The sequence below is a fragment of the Equus asinus genome, chromosome 4, assembly GCF_041296235.1.
Source record: "Equus asinus isolate D_3611 breed Donkey chromosome 4, EquAss-T2T_v2, whole genome shotgun sequence".
Classification (NCBI taxonomy): domain Eukaryota; kingdom Metazoa; phylum Chordata; class Mammalia; order Perissodactyla; family Equidae; genus Equus; species Equus asinus.
The window spans coordinates 77,731,978-77,753,650 of record NC_091793.1 but is presented as its reverse complement, the minus strand read 5'-3'; the positions used below and the strand labels follow the sequence as shown (position 1 = coordinate 77,753,650).

The 21,673-nt window shown below is 42.5% G+C and overlaps 1 protein-coding gene across 6 annotated transcripts in view; it reads left to right on the top strand.

The window, feature by feature from the left end:
- The window catches only part of NCKAP5 (NCK associated protein 5), a 916,285-nt gene that overhangs the window by 77,075 nt on the left and 817,537 nt on the right, over positions 1-21,673 (top strand). For 4 of the 6 annotated variants that reach the window (XM_044769045.2, XM_044769048.2, XM_044769039.2 and 1 more), the window contains exon 1: positions 13,460-13,751. The exons of 1 other annotated variant lie outside the window; for it this stretch is intronic. The gene's annotated coding sequence lies outside the window, so the exon portion shown is untranslated. Of the gene's footprint in view, positions 1-13,459; positions 13,752-21,673 lie in introns of those variants that run through there. One more of the 6 variants, XM_070507566.1, reaches the window with a different exon arrangement.

The window sequence follows — 21,673 nt, the reverse complement described above, 5'->3', positions numbered from 1 at the left end:
CCACACTTTAAAAACGACTGGTCTATAGGATCCCCTTTAGTTATCATTAAATTAAACCATCACCTGATGTGGATTTGTATTTTTATTCAATGGGAGGTCACTGGTATTTGCATATCAGCAGCATTTAGCATCACCAAAAAGCAGTCTTGTAATTATTTCTCAGGACATGGTGTTGTATCTTTGGAAAATGTAAATACATTGAGAACACTTCTACTTCATCCATATCTTCAGCTGCTGTACACATGCAGTCAGATATGTATTGCATGCACATGCCCAATGTCACAAGAAAGGAAAATTTTTCTAGCCAGTGTTAGAATCAGCCCCTGCTTTTCAAAGCACAGCTATCAAATTTAAAAATTATTTACAATGAAAAGTGAAATTTCAGCTCCATTTCAAGCCAGTGGAGAATCTCTTCTTCCCAAGGGCGTGTCTGTGATAACTCTGGGTTTGAGTGGCCTGGGAAAGATAAGGGGACATTTCATAATTTCAGAGGGAACCACAGACACCGAGCTGTGGTCAGTGCGCAGACAGCCGTGTTTGGTTCAGCCTGGCTCCCGGGAGATGGCTGTAATCCAAACACATGAGCAGACCAGAAAGCAGGATTATTTAATCACCTGGAAGCTCAGCCTGCCACTGCAGCTGTTGGAGGAACCTGTCACAGTTGGTTTGCCAAGGACCCAGGGCCAGATGCCGGCCCTGGGAGAATGCATTCCCCAACTGACACCTGGGCTTCAGGACAGCCAATGAGATCCCAGCAAGCAGAACAGAGGGGCCTAAGTGAGGCAGCGTGTTCCAGTTTAAAGGGTTCACTCTCCATGGGAAGAATCCCACACAACAGGAAGTGGACGGGGAAAGGGAAGAGGTGCAGACGTCCAGTTAGGTATCTCTCTCTGGCCACTTCTTACACGCCTGCAGCATTTTGATGCTATTCACTGGGAGCCCAGATGCATCTGAGACATTTCCTTCCCGAGTTTACTTTTTACATTTTTTAAACTCATATTGAAGAGAGGGAAACAAATGTCCTCATTCAATACAGATTTATTTTAGCAGCAATGGAGGATTAATTTGTGATGAGGTCATCCCATGTGAAACAGAGTTGTGAAAAAAAAGCAAGTGTTGATATTATTAAGTTCTCTTGACTTAAGTCATATTACAAGGATGGGCAAGAGGAAGAGAAAGAGGAAGAAGCTTGGAAGAAAAGGGAAGAAAAGATGTCAGTTGAGCTTTCTAATAACTGATTGTAAATAGCTATTGAGTTTTGAACTATTTATATTCAAAACTCTGCGTGTGTGTGTGTGAGAGAGAGAGAGAAGAGACTTTATACTGATTACATATTCTGAGTGGGTCATATATTCATGTATTTGCACATATGCCAGAGACATGGTCTTAAAAAATAGACTAATATTTTTGATGGTATTATTGTGTATTTAGGATGGAAGCATCACATGCAAGACCACAGTCCATCTACAATGTTCCCTTATCTCTGAGGGCCTGCACACTGAGCGTTGTAAGGTACCTAGAGGTGATTAAAGCTTGTGGGGAAATGCTTAATCTGTCTTGGGAATAAACCATGCTGATTTGTTCTGTGTGAGTAAGAGGCTTCCCTGAGCCTTCAAGAGACAGCCTGCATTAGACACCATGATTTATGCTGCACCCACTCCATTATGCTGGCTAAGGTAAAGCCAGCCGTCCCCCCAAGATATTAAAGCTGTTCATTTCTCCTTAGCACCCCATGGTGCATAGGGTTTCCATGGTGAAAGAGAAAATAGATGTTTTCCCTCCTCTGCCTTTAGCCTGGGGTTCAATTTCCACATCCATCTGAATAATACACACAGCTCAGAGAAACAGAGGTACAGGAATTTAGATCCTGTTTGACCAAAGACTAGGAATATGAATAATTTACAATGTAGGATTTAAAAAAATTATCTATCTTCATCTTTTTCTATTTTCTCCTGCAGAGAGGCAGGAGGTAGAATGTGGTTTAAAAATTCATCTCCAAGAAGCAGCAGTGACCTGGGTCATTCCAGCTTACAGTAACTCGTGGGTGAGCAAACAATTCACGAGGGGAGCTGGGAGACTTTGGCCTCCTGAGTAGCAGGGAAGGAGTCTATGGCTTGCCCTGTGCCTTTTGATCGATGTGTTGGCAGTGGGCTCACTGGTTTGTCTAGCTTCTTTGTAGCATCAAAGTTGGATAAAAGGAAAAGAAAACAATTTCATCTCTATTTTGTGTGTTGACGTGTATGGAAGCCAAAAATGCTTATGGTGTTCTTTGTCCATCCTATTTGCTGGGAATTGAAGGAATTATGTTTTCACAATGAAACTGTAATGGGGAGAGAAAGGTACGTGTGTGATACACACAGGGACGTTGACATGGAAGTTTTAAATTAAGCCTGGGTGTGTCTCAGCTTAACACAGAGGATTTCCTTATCTAGGGAAAAAGGAATGTCATGTCATCAAAATATTGATGTGGCTTATTGATGATGGAAGGCAATGTTTATTGCCATGGGTGGGATGAGGGCATTCATCTTATCATTTGTTTCCCCTCCACTGAGGCAGTTTTATTACCTATTTCTGTCAAGTCCTGTCTGCATTCCTGTATTCAAATCCTTTACTCTAGCCAGGCACACCGACTTTTCTGCTTTCACATTCACACCTAACCTGGTCAACCCCGAGCTGGCCTCAGCCCTATAAAGGAAGGATGGAGGGTAGGCCAGAAGCTGCCGTAGAGTTAGTCTTCGCTGTGATGTGCTGTTCTCGTGTCCCATCTGACCTGTCCCTTGGAGTCCTGTGAGTCTCCAGGTTCCCCATTACCAGATTTCTCCCTTACTGTTCAGCCTCTTCTTTAGCCTCAGTACAAACACACAGGGTGCACGTGCCACATTCACGTCATGTATAGTGACAGTTTCGTGGAGACTTTGGAGCCATCTGCTTAGTTAAAATCCTCGCTCTGTCCATTCACTAGCTGTACAACTTTGAGCCAATTACTCAACCTGTGCCTCAGTTCATTTGCACATACTAAGTGCTGTATAAATGTTTGTGATCATGAAGTTACTGCTGTTTTTATTTAACCTTATGTATCTTATTTAATTATTGAAGCTGCTGCTCTGCTTTAAGTGTGTGTTTCTTTCAGATCATCTGTCAGGTTGCCTCTCTACTGGAGCATATCGTATGGCTCTCCAGACTGTAATTTCTCACCCTGATTTAGTGTCCTAGTTGTCTAAGAAAACAGATTTTACTGAGGACTCTGGAGAAACCATACTTTCCCCTTCTGTACTTAAAGTTCTTAAGGTTTGAGATTATGACCCAGGTTGGGTGCTCTAGAAGCAGACACTGAGACAGAGTGTGTATAGTGATTGGGTTCGGATATTGTGGGATGTTGTTTGGAGAAGGACACCTGCAGAAGGGAGTGGAAGAAGGTGGACTGGGTATAGGGAGCAGGCGAACTGCGATGCAGGCTCACAGAGCCTCAGCCAACCCTCCAGGCTGCTGCGGAATGCATGTGGCCTGTTGGAGAGATCAGTTCAGAATTTCCTGGCTTTTACATTCCTACATGGATCAGTAATTGGATATGGGCCACTTCGGGAAGGATTGGCCCTTGGGCAAGGCTAATCCTGAAGGAGCTGGCAGCTGGAGGCTCTCTGCTACTTGAAGAGAGATCTGGATGCGTCAAGTCCGTGTCCTCCACAGGTTAAGCCTTCCCAGGAGGGTGCACCACAACATCTCTTTGTAAAGACTTCACAGTTTGGCCAAGTGCCTTTTACAGGGATGGGTCGGGGAAGTAAACGAGGTTGCTCCAAGGGATAACGCTGAAGGAAGGAAAGGTGGCAAGGAAGATGGAAACAAAAGAATGGAGCAGAGGTTTAGTTACTGTAGGAAGTGAGGCTCAATGGGAAATAGAAGAAGCCACGCGGAATCTGCACGGGAGGGGCCGCTGGAAGCAATTTGGAGGGTGTTAGGGGATTTGTGTAGAAACACACTGTTTCCACTTAGATGAGGCTTTGGGAAGTTGCGAAAAGAAACTGTGGTGGGTTTAGGGTGATCAACCCTCTTGGTTAGCCCAGATGGAGGGGTTTTGCAGGATGCTTGACCTTTAGTGTTAAACCTGGGTCCTAAGTGGATTGATAGAAAATCTTTTCCAGGCTACTTCATGGAATCACAACTGAAGCCGTGGAATAATGGACAGGTAGAGTGTCGGGAAAACATGGGCAGATGTTTTTCCATCTAGTTAAGAGTGACAGGGAACAGAGACATTATTGATGGTTCCTGCAGTGCTTCACATGTACTCGGCAGCTAATAAATATAGATCGCAAGGAAACTGAACATGAGGGCAATGAATCAGAAAAGAAAATTATTTGGAACAAACTGCTAAGGATTGGGAAAGAATGGCAAAATAGGCAATAAATCTAAGACACAAACCAGAGCTAAATGCCATAATGCACCTAGATACTTACAGGGCCATAGAGGTCAAGCCAGGTCCTGAGCCAAAGTCTTCAGCCAGATTTGGGTGATCCTGTACCTGTGTGCATTACAGAACAACCCTGGGAGTCTTCTCTCTACAAGTGACCTCAACTCATTGATTCTAGAGCATCCGCTACTTCTTTCTTTCTTTCTCTCTCACCAGGGGGTGATATGTGTTTCAAAGTTAGTGAGAAGCCCACTTCCACCCAAACTTGACCTCCGGTATATCCAACACTCCTCCCTCCTAGAATGAATGAGTCTCTTCTGGGATTGGGCATAATTTACTGCTGATGTGGAAGTTTGGCACGGAGGGTGGGGAGGTTACTTGCTTCAGGAAGTACATTTCTAAGGGTTGCTTAATCCAAGTCCAAGGCCCAAAGGGTTTGGTGGGAACTGATCTTGTCTCTACATTGAAATGAGAGCTAAATCTTCTTACTTTGTTTCCAAAATATGGAATAGGTTACAGGAAAGGCTCTGACAAGCTGATATGTTCGCTAACTGTAACCTTTGGACTTTCTGACCTCATGTAAACCATAGTTTACACTCAGTCAACAATTAAATTTCCATTGATGAACTGGGATTCCCACTAATAACTAAGTTCTTTGTACCAAAGAGGTTGGTGCCTTGGGCTCCATTAGCTGCACTTGATTGTCAGGTTGCCTTAACTTTTCTGACACACAATCTCGGCCACTATCTCTCACCCTTAGACTAATAGCCTCTATATTTTGACTTATTTTTATCAAAACAGGGTTGAAAATGTCTTTTTCAACGGATGTTTCCATTACATCTCCTAATCAGTAGACCCTCAGAGAAGGTTCTATGAGTTTTTGTAGCTGCTCAGATTCCAAAATATGGGTGGTGCCTGGCATACAAGAGGTGCTCAATGAGGATTTGTTGTATGAACAGTAAACTGTTCCCTATAATGTTTGGTGAGTGACTCTGAAGGAGAAAATTCAATAATAAACTAAAAGATAATTATTTAAAACATTAATGCATTGGCATAGCCCTCAAGTTCACATGAGGCTTGTTATTATACATGATACACGATACTATAATATATTATTTTCTCTGGACTCCCAATATGTTTTTCACCATTACTAAGTGATGCTGATTGCATCTTGGAGGAGCAGGCAGGTATGATAATCTGTGTCTGACATATGGCTTGGAAGAGGGTTAGCTGAAGAGGGAAAAGAAAGAAGGAGAAAAAGAAGAAAGGCAGCCAAGTTTCCTTATCTGAGGCCCTGATGCGTCCCCACGCCCCCACCACCCATTCAAATCTGTGACTGGCGGCCCAAGTTGGATAAAATCTACCTGCTTACCCTTACCTTTTAGGCCTCCTGTGACTTTAAGTCTCCTTCCACAATTGGAATAAAACCCTGTTTATTCAAACAGCTTGCACCTGCCTAGCACCACGCTGTTACAGAGGGAACTACTGAATTATAGAATATGCTCTCTGCGTCAAGATGATACCAACCTGGCTGGGAGGTAAGAGTTGCCTACCAAAAGCAGATGTGAACACACAAGTCTTTGCTGTGTATAATTAAGGGCTAAATTGCGTGGTGCACAAGGTTTGGGTCAAAAGAGCTCAGAGGGCAGGATCGATAAGGGATGGAGTAGACAAGGAAAGAATGTCATTTAGTTCAATTCATCCGGTCCTGCCTAAATATGTATGTCCTTTCTCTGCTCCTTTGGGCAGGTGGGAGTGGGGGAGGGCTGGCAGGATGGGCTGTAGGACCTCACCCAAGGATACCACCCTCTGAATTGGTTTACGTAGCCAAATTCTACCTAAGATTTCATTTTGAAAGTATACTATTGCTAAAATAACATTCCAAACCCTCTTTATTATACTAACCACACCCTTTTTCTTATAAAACAAGGAATTCATCATTTTAATACTTATTCAGAAGGTATTAGCCACATCATTAAGCCATTTCTTTTTGTTTTTTTGAGGAAGATTAGCCCTGAGCTAACTACTGCCAATCCCCCTCTTTTTGCTGAGGAAGACTGGCCCTGAGCTAACATCCATGCCCATGTTCCTCTACTTTATATGTGGGATGCCTACCACAGCATGGCTTGCCAACTGGTGCCATGTCCACACCCAGGATCCGAACCAGCAAACCCCATTCCGCCAAGAAGCAGAACATGCGAACTTAACTGCTGCGCCACTGGGCCGGCCTCCATTAAGCCATTTCTAACCTAACAATAGCATCTTATGAACTTGACCAATAAGACTCACGTTATTACAATCAGTCGAAATAATAAATAACTAATAAATTCAACGGTTTTTCTCCTTTCTGAATAGGAAGGCTATACTTTAATTTCCCCACCAGCAGATTTTTAGGATTTATTTAAGATATAAAATTTAAAATAGCAGTGACAGTAGAGCTGAGGGACTTTATTATCTCCAAAGGTCTAATAGCCCAGAGTTGGGTCCCCCAGGCTTTCTGACTCCTCAGGGAGGATTCTGAGACTGTGGTTCCTGGGCAAAGGACCATTTCTCCACACCACAGTGAGCTTTGTCTGTGAATACAAGGAAAGAATAGGCACACCTTTTCCTAGAAGAAAGGCTATATGTGCATCATCCATACTTGGAGGGTGAAGGCTTTCCCCTCTGTTGGCAAGGGTGAGAGGCCAGTCCTGGACCTGGAAAAGCCCACTGGGGCAAGGCCCAGCCTGCTGCATCCCGGGGAGCTTCCGCCCTGGGTTCCCTCAGGTGCTCTTTGCATCTGAGCTGGCAGCTCTCCCTGCTCCGCCCCTCCGTCCCCGCCTCTCCATTTCTGCCACTTCTGTTGACTTCCCAGGGCTGTGTGGCTGGGGACAGATGCTGGGGAGGGCTGCCTCACTCTATCTTATCTGTAAGGACGTGTTTCCTAAAGAACCTTGAAGAACGAATATTTGCCACAAGCATCAGGTGTTTCTGGAGCTTAAATTATCAGGCAATCAGAGAAAAGAAATCATATTGTGCGTGTGCGTGTGTGCGCGCACGTGTGATTCCAAAGGAGAAAAAAGAGGAAAGAAGAAAAGGCATATCCCACTTCCAGCCCACCCCTCTGACAGATCCCTGACCTGCCTTGCCTACCAGCATCTCCACTTTTGTTTTTAACTTAAGAAGCGTTGTCAGCATGAAAAGAGGAACAGTGGGGCCACCTGAGTGCTCCCAAGTCAGCCCAGGGCTCTGCTGGCCTCTTGGGCAAATGCAGGCAGAGGTTCCAGAGCCTGGGAGTCCGTCCCCTCCGGATCGGCCTCCTCCTCCCTGGGGTGCCACCGCCCTGGGATGTCCTAGCCTGTTATCAACCTTTCCTCTTCCCATCCCAGGGCTGTTGTCAGCCACTAGTATGAGGCCGCGGGGACAGGGGCTATTAGGCGGCAGAGCCCCAGTGTTTTAGGAACCATGGGGAGCTGACTGTTGATGCCATCCTGGGCAGGCTTTATTGAAGGCTCTAATCACACAGCAATCCAGTTCTCACACACCAGGGAAAAGTCAGTAGCTGGCCCCATCCCCTTCCTTCCCTTAGCCCGATCACTGATTTTAATGGCCTCTCGGTATCTGGTGCAAATCAAACTCAGGGTCTTTTTATTTAGACAATCACCATGGGCCACAAAATGAGTTGCTTTCTCAGTTTACAGACAACCATGTCCCTTGAGGCCTCCGTCAGGCTCTGATTTCAGGAGGACTCTGTTCTCAGGTTAAAAGGAAGGCAACTTGCATCTTGTAGTTTAATGAATTTACATAAATCTCTGAAGTAGCATTGTCCGACCCGGCATGCCAACCAGACTTTAATGCTGTGCTCTAGATTTGTGTAAAATAGAAGTTGGGGGAAGAATATGGCTCCCCCCTGTCCCCTTTTCCCACCTCCTCTTGCCCAGCCCCTTTTATGTGGGGCAAGCAAAGTAGTTAAAAATGTCAAACTCACAGTATGCACTGTCAACAACACAATGAGGAGGCTGAAATAAAATCCTGCAACTCCACAGTGATACTTTATACTTACATAGGGCCTTTCATCAGAGCCTTCCAGTGCCTTAGAGACATTAACCCTTGCTGCACCTCCCTGGGCTGGGCCTGGAGCCTGGGCTGGTTGAGAAAGAAAACGGATGAGAGGCTAGCACCTCATTTCCGGGACAGGTCCCAGGCAAATTTTCAAAGTTGGTAAAATTTTACAACCTTCCCTTTCATCATCCCTTTCAACAAACATGTGCCATATCAGGTCCCTCTCCAGAGGTCCCTGGCATCCCGCGAGTGTGAACAACCCAATAGATAGACTACATGTGTGCTGAGAGTTCCAGCAAGCAGCCCTCCCTCCCCCAATAAGGGAAAAGCACTTGTAAGTTTGAAATTTGATATATTGTGAAATACATCAAAGCAGTCGTTATGGGAGTAATCTGAACTTTGTTGGACTTCTTCACACTTCATGGTTTGCTCTGGTTTCTGTTTGATTTATGTAGGGGGACTACTATAACATCTGCAGCGATTCAAGCCTATACATGTCTTTATCTGATGATGTGTTTAGGACCATCAATGTGGCACTGGTTTTCGCACTTTGTGCACCAACTTTGTGTCAGATGTGATCTATTGTAGGCAGTAGTTACCAGGAATTTGCTCATTGATTGCTTTTTTCCTAAGGAACCTGGACAAAGCTACAAGATCTTTATCAATGTCTGATTATAGACAAGAGAGTCATATATTTACTCCCCTCGTTATAACCAGTACTTCTTAAACTATGGTCTGGGGACCATCTGCATGAGAATGATGTGGCCACTTTCTAAACATGCAGATTCTCAGGGCCCCTAAGACTCACACTCTCAAAGCCATGCTAGTTTTTTGTGGGGAATGCTGACTCCTTCTAAAATCTAAAATCTGCTATGTGACTCCTTCTAAAATCTCTTCCGTTTCCTGTTTCTGATCATATTAACTCTTACAGGGTAGACTGGCTGGCCACAGGCCATCTCTTAAGCCCTGGTAGAACCATTAGCTCCATGAGAAAAGATAGATATTGGAGCAAAGGAGTAGGAGTTCCTGAAGGCTCTCAGCATAAAGGGAAATCAGCAGTAAACACTTAAATGCCTGCCCTCCACGATGTTTTCCTTCCCGCAGGTGGATCTTGCCCATGTCCCAGGGTATGGAGCATTTCCTCCATGGCAGCACTGAGACTAAGCCCTGAGAATCTGATTCCCATGGTCTCTACCCCTCTCCTTGAGGCCTACACTATATCTCTTCTACAAGCTAAGCGGAGGGGTTGGGTTATGGAAAGGAGCAGAAGTCACGCTAGTTTGAGATTGAAGTCTGAAGGTCTGTTGAATGTCTAGCCATATATCTGTATATAGGAATCAGAACTGAGTACTTTAATGATGGCTACATGCTTATAATTCAAATTTTCCTTATTCATGTTGGTATACCAATTCTTTTCAACGGAGCTAGCCCTCCACAGGACGCTGGAAGGTCAGGCAGAGTTGAAATGGTGGATCTGCTCCTTATTATTTGTGTGATCATAGTCAAATTACTTAAGTAACATATCTCTCTGGGCCTCAGTTTCCTCAGGTGTAAAAGGGGAGTGATAATCATAGTATCTAACTCACTGGGTTATTTTAAAGGTAAATTAAATGATGCATTTAAAGCAAATGACCCATAAAAGTGCTTAATAAATGACAGTAGTTACAGTTGTTTATCAGGGTAAGAGGGGGAGAGAGAGGGAAACCAGACACTGGAGGAAGACGCTGGACCTGGTATGAGAGTCTTGGTGGGTCCCTAGTAACACACAGTGATCACCAGCAAGCACCTCCAAGGCGTTTCACACCGTGCAGATCTGATTACCGTCTTTGACTTTAGGGATTTTCCAGTTTAAGATAGAAAATGCTTAAACATGAAGAATACAGCAGAAGACATTTTAAAAAATGAACAGATAAATAGATAGACATATGCCTATTATAACACTGCTTGGCAGTCCTCCCTGGTGAGAGCAGGCTTCGTGGGAGAGCGGAACTTGCCTGAATGGAGGAGTAGAAGGCACTGGAGCTGGGCCCTCAGTGGGAAGGTGGGCCAGGCGTGTCAGCAGGGGGAGGTGATTCTGGCAGCAGCTTTAGCCATCACCTGGTAGAGGTGGGAAAAACTCCCCCTGCCTCCCCATTCCCTTACTTATTTTTATACCAAGTTGTAAGTCAAGTTAAATACTTGTATTTAACTCTCCCCTTGGGAAAGTGTGACCCTATCACACTCAGCGGGCTCCAAATGTGCTTTTAAACAGAAGCTGGCCTCAGGTTCCTATGATATGTGGATCTGAGCAAAGCAAAAACATGCAGGAGCTATGGGCTGTGCTTTCCTTTCTTTGAAATTATTACACTCAAGATATCTTCTCGCTAGGAAGTAAGACAAGATGCCAGTGTTCTCTAGAGGAATGGGGATGGTGCTTTGAAAAACCTGTCTTACCTTGGTGGAAATTTTCAATGGTTTGTTTTCTTGGATTTTCTTTTTCCCCTAAAGAAAAATACAGTATCTAATGTATGGCTTATGCCTATGGCTTTCCACTGTAGAGGCCCTGTGGGCCATTTGTAGGGGAGACAGACCTGTGTTTTGTGCCATCATTCCAGGCCACTGACTTTCACAGCCCCGAGTCCCTCCTTAAGAAAGCTCTGAACACTCCTGTGGATTAGACTTTCCTAACCTCCCCGGAGAGTTCCCTAATGACCAGCCATGACAAGGGGCCTGGCAAACCTGTGCCCTTACAAGTTGTCTGACTTTCCCCCCAGTGCTTGCTGGCAACCAGCGAACTGAACCAAAGTGGTTCATACTTGCCTTACCTTGAAACTCCATTTGTCAAACGGCAATTGCACAAGCAAAAGGTCAGCACTTTATGTTCTGAGCACTTAACTTTAATCATTTCTTAAGGTGGAGAGAGTCTAAGAGGTTTTCAAATAGGTCCTCAAATGTAATGGAAAGGGGATTGGTCATTCCATCAGGAATAAACACTCAGTGCCTCATTCTCCCTCTTCTTTACCCCATGCCATCCCCACATACTGCTGCATCCTACCAGAAACTCTACAAAGAGGCAGCCAATCCATAGGTCTTTGTTGAGCACCTACTGTATGTCAGACACTTGCAGAAGGTGTCTTCTTGTGTAGGTTTCTTTTTGTGATTTAGTTTGAAAATTGTACAACCATGTACTTTTTATTATTTTTAGTAACAAAAGTGGAACATGCTCATGGAAAAAAAAAGTCAAACCACACAGAAACATACAAAAGTGAAAGTTCCCCTACCTCACTCCCCAAGGACAACCACTGTTAATGATTTGTATAATTCGTCCCATTGCATGCTACCTTCTATACTGCAATCTGCTTTATTCATTCAACAAGCCACTGCCTACTTCCTTCCATGTCAGTAGATGCAGTTACCTCAATTTTTTAAACTCTTAAGTTCTACACATATGCAGTAATTTTTATAATTTACCTTTTCTCATATTGTCAAGTTGTCTCTACTTTATTGGTTTATAAATAATGCTTCTTGAACCATCCTTGGGCTCTTTAGCAAGCATATTTGTGAGCTCTGGAAAAGTGGAATTGCTGGGTGTAAAGGTGTGTACTTATAAAATCTTTGGGTACTTCTAGTTTGCTTTCCGTAAATATTGTGTTAATTTAAATCCATTAGTGGCATACAGGATACACACTGTCTTTAAGTGATTTCTTCATGAATGTGGTATATTTTGGGATCTTGATACCCTACCAAATCCACAATCCATCACTGCTCTTTGAGAAAATAATTTTTGGATGTGCAGTGACCATCCACTGTGGGTAAGTAGTAAGATGTGAGGTCATTGTTTTTCAAGGGCAGGGAGAGTGCTTAATCTAAATATACACCCCATCCCGTGGAATCTGCGAACCTTATTCCTGCCCCCACCCGCAATGCCCTCCTCCTCCCATTCCTGTTTAAGTTTCACTATGGCAAGCGATTTGGGTATAAACAAATAACACAACACAATGGTTGCCCTCAAAGACCTTTCAAACTGAGTTGGGGAGACAGAACACAGATGGCTAAAAAACAAGCTAAAAATACAAGTCGGTATATAAAAAGCAACAAATAAATATAAATAGTCAGCATCATTATAAGCAGTTCAGAGGAAGGAAGGAAAACAGCGGTCTGAGTTGAGCTCCGTGTTGAGCTCCGTGGCAGAGACTGGGCTGGGATTTGTGGATTTCTGTAGGTGGGGCTAGCCGTGGGTGGGAGATAACTACAAAAACTGCAAATAAGACCCAGCTGACAGAGAAAGAGAGATTCCACAAAATAGGGGAAAATAGGGGCAAAAGTGCCCACTTTTATCTTGCTAGTGGGAAGAGGGTGGGGTTTACAGTAGTCCTTGAGATTGTTAGAAATACTTGGCAGCAGTTATTTATTTGTTTTTTAGTTTTTGGCATGATGGGGGTGGTGTAGGTAGGTCATTAAAGTTTTGAGAATCTGAAGACAGCTTCCAGCATTCGTCTCAGGAAAAACCCACCTGTTTGCACACACGAACAATTCTGCTGATGATTTCAGGGAGCCCTTCCTTTGACCTCGAGTTGAGAAGCTTTAGAGGCTACTGTAAAAGAGTTGCAACCTGGGACAATCCATCTAGAAAAAATGTTAGCAGGTATATATATCACAGGAACACTTGTTAGGCAATATAAGGCATAACTAATATTCATATATTTATGAATCGTCCAACTCTGAACAGACTGGAAACAGGTGGGTAAACAACGTGGTAGGGCCCTCCTGGCATTTGAGATTTTTCCTCCACATCTTCAATTTATTCAGCACAAATTAGGGGAGGGGATTCGCTGCCTTTTTCAGGAGAAAGGATCTGACTCGAGAGAAAGCAAGCTCTCGAAAATTTGAATCAATGGGATTATTTCCGCGTGTATAACTGGAATCCACTCCAAGATGCCGATTTTTGCTGCAGAAAAGATACTCTTGCTCCCCACCCCCTCCTTTCTTTTTGACAGTCAGTTAATAAAGACTCAACAATAAGCAGCTGCCAGTGATGTCATTTGGGACTTTGTCCACGGAGCTTGTATTTACAAGCTCGGAGCAACCACGGAGCCGCAGCCGAGGGAGCGAGTCTCCGCAAACTTGCTCCGAGTTCGCTGCAGGACTTCACTGCTGCTTTGGATGTTCAGGAAAATTGAGTGTGTTCTGTGAGCGCGGCCTTTTAATGCTTCAAAAATAAACAGAGGATAAACTCGGGAGGAAATTTTTAGCTGGAGAGAGTTGTTGCAGTTCCTGTGTCTGTCTCCAGGACTGTGATATGTGTTGACTGAAGAGCTAACTGCAAGTAAGACTGTTGGCATTTTTTTTTAACTCTTGTTAACAGTTTTTCTTATTTGTACAGCTTGCTTTCCTTTTAATGTGAGATGATGATGTTTACGTATTTCTACAGGCTCTCTCGGCTGCCACAAGTATGCATTTGTTCCAAGTAATTATAGTGTGCTAAAGTTGACGGGTTAGGTGCACAGGGCTCCTGTCTCTGAGAACAGGCACCAGGACTGAGAGGATAACAAGATACTGAATTCCTAATCCTTATTTGCCTCTGCGGGGAGATTGGAATTTTTTTAAAAAAAATAAAAAGCAACCAGCCATACAAAAAACTATTAGATTGACCTAGGAATTTTAATACAAAACTATAAAGCTAATTTTTAATTAGCTTGTGTGCAGGAGGGGGGGAAGTCACTTTTTGTCTCTGATCCTTTCTGTGGTTTATAGATTTCTAATATGTGCAGGTTGTTTACAGTGTCTCGTTCCATCCTGCCTAAGCCCTCTTCCCACACACGCACCCCCCTCCCCCACCCCTACACACCCAAGCTCATTCATTCTTGGAGAATCCGAAAGTATAGAAAAATGTTTTGAAACTGAAACCGTTTCTATCTGGATTTTTTCCCGTTGAGTATCTGGAGAAATTTTCACTGTTCTGACTTGTCTTTTGAGTTGGGAAGCTGAATTAATGTACTACTGCAAAAGTCAAACTTGGACACTCGGCTAGGTCAGGATTCAAGGTCCACATCCTCTCTTGCACTGTCATCCCAACTTTTTAAAACTCTCCAGATATTCTTTAGGTAATAGGAAGAGGGGGGTCCGTATGCCGCCAGCCTGTACACAGGCTCCCTCTTAGCACAGCTGACTGCACTGGGCCACCTGGAAGTTCTGCTTAAGAGCCGTGTGAATTTCTCTCTCTGTTGCGTGCTTCACGCGGCTGGGTCTGCGCCTCAGCGTCTGCAGTTCAGCCCCTTGCAGCCAGTAGCAAATTACGGCTGATTCCTGCCATCTAGAACTGACAGCCCTGCTGCACGGATTGGCAAGAAGTGGCTGTTAGCCTCTTAACTCCTGCACGCGAACCCCGTGACTCACTCCTGGAGACCTGGCTTGCTCCTCAACTCAGCTGCTCTGTCACCAGCCCAGGAGAGCAGTCACAGCCTTCCCTGCCTTTCCCTTTTTCTCTAGTCTCAGAGAATTCTAAGAAACCAGTGCCAGAAAGGTCTTAAAATATTCCACTGTTTTCCATGGAGTTGTAAGGTGGGCAACCTCCTGTGTGTTTGTCAGCTCCAAAGTTTCCATCAGAGCACACCTTGCTTGAATATGTGTTTTGTCTTAAAGCTCAGTGCTTTTTGTGAATTTTCAATTAAAATAAGTGATTTGGTGCTTTAAAAGTTTTCAAACTATTACTCAAAGCTTATCCTTTTACTGAAGAAAATCTTAGGCACAAAAAGGGGAAGAGATTTGTCCAAAGTCACCCGGCAAGACGGTGGCAGAGCTACACCCAGAAACTCAGTCTCCCGGGCTCATTCTTACACGCCTTCCATGTTTCACTTCCTGAAGATTATGGAAGAAGTAGGACCCATTCATGGTTAATGGCCGTCTTGTAGGGGCAGGGCTGTGTGAGGTGTATGGATGAAGGTGGTCTGGCAAAGGGAGAACGTTGCTGTTTTGTCTTTGGCTCCGGGTATGTTTCTTAATGTCTCTGTTCCTCATTATTTTTGCTAGAGAACCAAAGAGAACTCCGTGATTATTTCACAGTTGATGGCCTAAAGGCAAGGAAGGGGATTCTGGCAGTTGAAATAGTACAGAAGGCCTTTTTGCATTGGGTACTGGTTGACAGATATAAGGTGCTCCTAGTTCTGACATTTGGTGCTTCTGCTTTCGTTCCAAGTCTCAAACTTCTTATTATTGACCACACCTTGCCTTTTTACCTCCTCTTTGAGGCCCTTCTTGCCAGTAGAACCTTCTCTTCACTTTCTCATTGATTCCTCCTCCCTCTTATTCTCTCACTGCAGCCTGGACCTCAGACTCTAACATTCACCTAGATTCCACTCACATCCTACATTCCTTTTCTCTCTGGAACCTTCTTTGCCCCTGACACCCCTGCCTATTGGATGCCTCTGTGGACTCTCCAGGTCAAAGTGAGGATTCCCTTCTTTAGAGTCTCATTGTGTCTTGTGCTGACTTTTGCTGGGGAGCTGCAGTTCTTTGCTGCATAGTTAAATACCTCTTCCCATTGAAAACAACTTCCTAGATGCACATCACCTGGTATAAAGTCATTGTTCAATGCATAATACTAAATAAATGAATGAGTGAATTGCTAATCTTAGATATTCCGTTTCCTGCATCAAACACTGAGGCCTCTGCACGTGGTTAGCAAAATGACCACATAATTGTTCTGAGTGGCTTTAAATTCTTCTTCACCGTGATTGAAGGCCTTCAAGGGCAGACTCTGCTTGTGATGTCCTGATGTGGCGTCTGCCAGCCTACCCTGGTTCATTCCTCTCCGCCCATCTGCGTGAACGTATATATCTGTCCTGGAGGTTCCTGGCCTGGCAGCTCATCTGAATCTTCCATCAGTGGCGTAGTGATGGAGGCCTTGGTCTCTGGAGCTAAACTGCCTGGGCTGACGTCCTGCTTCCACTGCTTGCTGGCTTTATGATCTTGGTTAATTCACTTAACTTTTCTGTTTGAATTTCTCATCTTTAAAATGTGGATAATAAGAGTACCTCATGGGGGCATGGCAGAGGATTAAATAAATTCATACAGCTAAAACACTTGGCACAGTACCAGGCATATATTAAGTACTAATGAGTGTTAGCTGTTGTCATTATTTACCTTGCAGATTCCCATGTCCCACCTGAGATGTGATGAATCAGTATCCCCAAGGTGGGATTCAGACCCAGGCATAGTAGAAAAGTCTCTCAGGTGATTCTGATGGATGGCAATTACTGGCTTAGCTACCAGGAGCTGCTGCTTTTACACAAACATGATGGGCTTGCATGTTCTTTAGCCCCTCTCCACTTTAAGCTCTTCTCCGTGGCACCTCTCCATCCACCCAGTTTATCCTCCAGGCCCTTGCCAAACTTGTAATCTCATGCATAGCTCAACATCTGGCACAGAGTGAGTTCCCAATAAATGACGAAAAAAAGTGTATGAAGGCATGCTTGATTGGCACTGTAACAGAAGGTTTCAAATCTTTTTCTTCTCCATAATCACTATTGAGTGATTACTATGTACCAGGTACATTTCTAAACTCTTTGCATGTGCTACCTCATGATCATTATATTTATTTTCCAAGCAAAGATACTGAGGTTCAGAAAGATGAGGTTATGTGCAAAGGTCACATGGGCGGTAGGAGGCAGAGGCAGGATTTGAACCCTGAGCCCACACTCTGAATCTTTCGTTGTACTGCTCTCTAGATGTGGAAGACCATTTTTCTCACGAGCTTTTCCCACGATGGAACTTTGATTTCTCTTGTCTTCCCCTGGCCTGATTGTACTGGCAGAGCAGCAAATCAGATGAACACTTCTAGGTGCCAACGTGTTGAGCTGGTGGTTCACGTTTTCTAGTCTTCCAGAAGTGTCTAAAGCCCATGCCCAGTGCTTTGGTATTTTTGTTTTTCTTTTAATCTCAGATATGAATGCCTTTGCAGGTCAGCCCAAGTTTATGGCTAAACATGAAGATTATTTGCATTCTTGGTATGGGTGTTGGTAGGCTGAGTTCAGCTTGGTCAAAAGTGTAATCCAGGGGATTTAGATTAAAAAAATAAAATCAGAGATAATGGTTGGCTGTCTGGTTGGTCCCTAGAAAAGTTTACCAAAGGAAGTGGTAGTATTTTGAGAGAGTGGATTTAAATAGCCAGAATGGTTGCAGCTGAACACTGGCAAGTCACAGAACCAGTTAAAACAAGGTATCTTAGAGCCTTATTTTTCTCCACTTCCCTAATTCTACAAAGTTTAATGCCTTTGGAATTTGGGATTCCCAACTGTGCTTTCTTTACAGATGAAATAATAAATCTCTCGGATACATAGAACATTACCCACAACATTTACTATGCCCCAATACATACTTGTCTAATGAAGTGTGTCGTGTCGGTTTGGAAGCCTCAATTACACAAGGTACTTCCCAGTAGTTATATAAATTAATCTTGGTCTTTTTCAGGGCAAGAAACCAGATCTCTCCTCTTAGAAATAAACTTTCTGGATTAGTGAGCCCTTTGAGTAGAATTTGGATGCACTATAGGAGCCCAATGGACTGAGTTCAAGAGGAAAGTCCCAAACCCATTTTGGAACATAAGCTTGGATAATAATATGGCAGATAAATATTATGGTGTTGAAAGAGGAACTGTTCTGAAATGTGGGAACAAGTGTTCCTGTCGAGATGCATGTCTAACAAACTGCTCCACGAAGGGTACTTGCTTCATTTGGCAAATTGAATCTGGAAACATAGAACACTGATCCAGGCCAGCTCAAAAGATATGTCCCAAATGGTTTCCGTTGTCAGTGCTAACCAGTTTTTACAAACTTTTTAAAGTAATACATGCTCATAATTTAGAAAGCCAAATAGAACTAAAATGTTTATATAAATATATATAGTTATGTATATATCTATAGTTATAATATCTATAGTTATATAGAAAGTTACATAGTTATATATAAAATATAGTTATATTTAAAATATAAAATATTTATATTTTATATATAATGTATTTGCATTAATATTTAAAATATAAAATATATATATTTATACACCCAATATGTATATATATACATTAAATGATAGTACTAAAATGTTCATATAATGTATATAAACATTGCATATGTATATATATATTTTGCAGTCCCTAAGCCATCCTGCCTTTCCCTGTTCCCCAGTCTTGCTCCTCAAAGCCTTTTCCACTCTTTTAGCTGCTTTTTCTGTAATATTTTTAAGTAATGTTTTTATATCTATTTATAATGTCAAATTATTTATTTCTCATCATGGTAGATTACAATGTATATTTCTTTTTTGTTTGTTTTTTCTTTTTTGAGGAAGATTAGTCCTGAGCTAACTACCGCCAATACTCCTCTTTTTGCTGAGGAAGACTGACCCTGAGCTAACATCTGTGCCCATCTTCCTCTGCTTTATATGTGGGACGCCTACCACAGCATGGCGTGCCAAGCGGTGGCATGTCTGCACCCGGGATCCGAACCGGCGAACTCTGGGCCACCAAAGCAGAACGTGCAAACTTAACCACTGCACCACCAGGCCGGCCCCACAATGTAGATTTCTTACAGTCTCACACCTTTCCATTCTCCAATAGAATTATATCACAATTTTGACTAAATGTATATTCAATGCTTATTTTTATCATCAGTATAAATAATCTTTACTGTTGTGTCAATTTATTGTGATCAAATTTCTTTTCTGTTAAAAATATTTTTCTAAACTTATTGCCTCATTTAAAAAATTTACTTAGTTTTCTAGGAATCTATAGCTAAGTTTTCCCATTTGTTTCAATAGCCCTTTGACAAATGTGTCAAAGATAATCTACTTTTAAAGCATTCTTTTTATATGAATAAATTCTCAAATCACCATATACTGTTTTTTTTGTCAGTTGTCAAGCAGGAGAAGTTAATTATTAGTTGTGCCATATCGGAAGCAATTTAAAAAGGCATGCTGTCAACATTTCTTTTATTCTAATTATAGTCAATTACTCACATGTGGGTAAACAGACAGACATGATCTGGTTTATTGTAGTTGGTAAATAACATTCATAATTTGGTTTTATGGTTCCATGAATACTTGATACATTTTACTGCAGAAAAATCCTTTGTTTCTGAGTACCTTTGACATCTAGAATAGCTTCATTAGAAAAAAGCAAATGATGCTTCGTGAAATGTTATTTTGTGAATAGCTAAATGAATGGCCCACTCGAAATGACATTTATTTCTTCACTTTTTCCTTTGCTTCTCACTCATTCTTTCTGCACAGATTTGTATAGTCAGGAATGTGAGATATTTTATTTTTGGAATAGTTAAAATAGTTTACTTAAAATAATTTGAAAGAGTCTGTGTTTTTGGAGATTGCCAGTAGAGGGCCTTATTAAACAATAAAATTTCACGTACAGCCCGATTGCAACTGTTACCTTGTGAAAGAAACCATTGTTTTTAGGATACCTGATTAATAGCAGTAAAACGACCAAAGTATTTCTTAAAGTGCATTGTATTTCATTCTATCTGGAGACATTGGAAGTCTTAACTTTTCATTTCATTGTTTTCTTAGGGGGAAATTGGAGAATTCAGGTAGATCATTAATAGTCCATTAACCAAACCAGGACTTGGAGTGGCAAGTCATAAAATCTATCCCTGACGTTCCTTTTGGAGTTGGAGCACTTGTCTCTGAGCCTTTTGGGAAACCAGTATGGGATGTTGAAGATGCAGGAAAGAAATGATGGTTCTCCTGTCCTAGGAGCAGTTTATATTTGCTTCCTACATTTGAATGAGCCACTGTCAACGAAAATGGGCTCTGTTCTGGACCAGAATCTTCTCACTCTATGGTATGCCCTTGATTCAGACACAGGGGAGCGGACTCTAGAGAATTTGAGGAAACTAGAGAGCACTTTCAAGTTTTATATCATGCTTACTTTCCAGTCAAGGACAGAGTTGTGGGGAGTTGAGCTGACTGAAGTCCTCAGTGGCTTAGCGCAGAGCTGTTCTCTTCCTGCTCACTGACCTGTTTCAGCTCCTCCCACTCACCCAAATCTGTCTTTAGAAAGGCTTCCCCCTTCTCCTGTGCTCATTGGGACAACTCTTACTCAGCCTAAATGGCCCTTCCTCAGGAAGCCTTCTCTGACTTGTTATACACTCTGGTAGCTTCAGGTACTTGTTTTTCACAGCACTTACCACTAGTGTAATTAAATATATGGTCATCTACTTGATTAAGAACATCTCCCCATCTAGGCTAGAACTGCCATGAGGACAGAGCCTGTGTCTGCCTTGTTTAATATTGCAGCCATATCACCTAGAACAGTGGCTGGCAAACGGTAGATACCCAATAAATATTTGGTGATTGGAAGGATATAAGCAAGTTTTCTGACTTTAATTTAGTGCTTTCTCCTCTCCAGCTTTATACTTATGAACGCATTCCTTTTATAACTCAACTGATGACATTCACATCTCATGGCATTCAAAATGCCCGTGGACTTGACACAAAGGCATTATATTCTTTTTTACCTAACTTTCAATAAGTGCCTGTTTATTTCTAGTTGTGTAAGTATCAATATTCATGGCATTTGTCAAAGAGGGCCTCTATAGATATGAGAATAACTGAAGAAGAGATTGGACATGGATTTCTTTTCTCCTCTTATTGATGAGAACAGGGGAGTAGGAAGGGGAAGATGTCAGAAGCTGGGTAATGTGCCCTTTTATGTTCCCTGTGTTGGGCTAGAGATTTTCTGGATTTTTTCCTGAAAGGCTGAATTGAATACAGGATCTTTGGAACCAGTTAATACAGATAGAGTAATGAAAAACAAATATCCACAGCTCATGATATCCCAGGGCTTCAATCCCTGTTCTGATCTCTGTTGACCTCGGGCGAGTTATTTAACTTCATTGAGTTTGGTTTCCTCATCCATAAATATAGTAATATCAACAATGATTTCACCTAATATTTATTAAGTGCTTACAATGTATCTGGCCCTGTTGTGCTTTCTATTTATAATGTCTCATTTAATTCTCAAAATAACTCTCTGAGGTAGACATCACGATTAATCCCATTTTATGGATGAGAAAACCAAGGCAAGGCACCAAGAGGTTAATTTGTTCCAGATTACACAGACTTTGGGCCGGATATTTAGATTATATTACCTCTGTATAGGATCATTGTGAAAATTAAATGAGATAACATGTCTAGAGCGCCAGTACCAAAATAGACTTCCAATACATGGATCTTTATCATCAT